This window comes from Chrysochloris asiatica, unplaced genomic scaffold, assembly GCF_000296735.1.
Source record: "Chrysochloris asiatica unplaced genomic scaffold, ChrAsi1.0 scaffold03384, whole genome shotgun sequence".
Classification (NCBI taxonomy): Eukaryota; Metazoa; Chordata; class Mammalia; order Afrosoricida; family Chrysochloridae; genus Chrysochloris; species Chrysochloris asiatica.
This window is the reverse complement of record NW_006411902.1, coordinates 1-1,091: the sequence shown is the minus strand read 5'-3', so window position 1 is coordinate 1,091 and position 1,091 is coordinate 1.

Here is a 1,091-nt window from a genome sequence, read left to right as displayed (position 1 = left end):
AGTTCTGTGAGACATCATGAAGAAGAACAACTTAAGGGTAATTGTAATTCCAAAACAGGAAGAAACAGTAAAAAACACAGAGAAATTGTCAAAGAATTGTTGGAAGAAAACTTCCCTAACATCATGAAAGACAAAACGATACGCAGCTAACAAGATGAATGAACCCCAAACAGGGTAGATCCACAAAGAAAATCACCCAGACATATCATAATCAAACTTTCCAAATTCAAAGACAAGGAAAGATTCCTGAAAGCAGCTCAGGAAAAACAAAACATTACTTACAAAGGAAAACCAACAAGACAAAGTTCAGATATCTGCAGAAATAATGCAGGCAAAAAGCCAATGGGATGGCATGTACAAAATTCTGAAAGAAAAAATTTCCAAACAAGTATTGTATACCCAGCAAAGCTGGCCCTAAAATATGATGACAAGATTAGGACATTTCCTAATAAACACAAATGAAAGGAATTTGTAATGACAAGACCAACTTTACAAAAAAAGCTAAAGGGTGTTGTTTGGACTGAGAACCAACAACAGCAGACAACAGCCTGAGATTACCATATATGGCAACAACATCCAGAACTCAATCCAGATGTAGAAGTATTAAAACTAAAACAAACCTACAAGAATGAAAATAGGGAAACATATTCATAATGAAGTCAACTACAAAGCAAAGAAAGAAAATTGTGTAAATACAGAACTTCCAAATGGCAAAGAAGTCAAGTAGATTTCAAAAGAAAACAGATTGTTGAAATCAGGAGGAGACATTAATAAATTATAGGGTAATTTCAAAGAAAAATAATATATCTGCACATCAAATATAAAAAGAGGAAAATCAGAAAAATTTAGTCAACATTAACACAATAGAAATGAAAATGACAAGAAAATCCACAAGTGAACTCAGCATAAAAAATTATGTGGAACAAAGAATCCAGCAGCACCACAAAGAAACACACAGAAAAATGACAATAAATACATACGTATCTATCAACAATTATACTGAATGTAAGTGGATTAAATGTACCAGTCAAGTGACATAAGGAGCAGAATGGATAAGAAAACAGAATCCTTCAATATGCTGTCTACAAGAG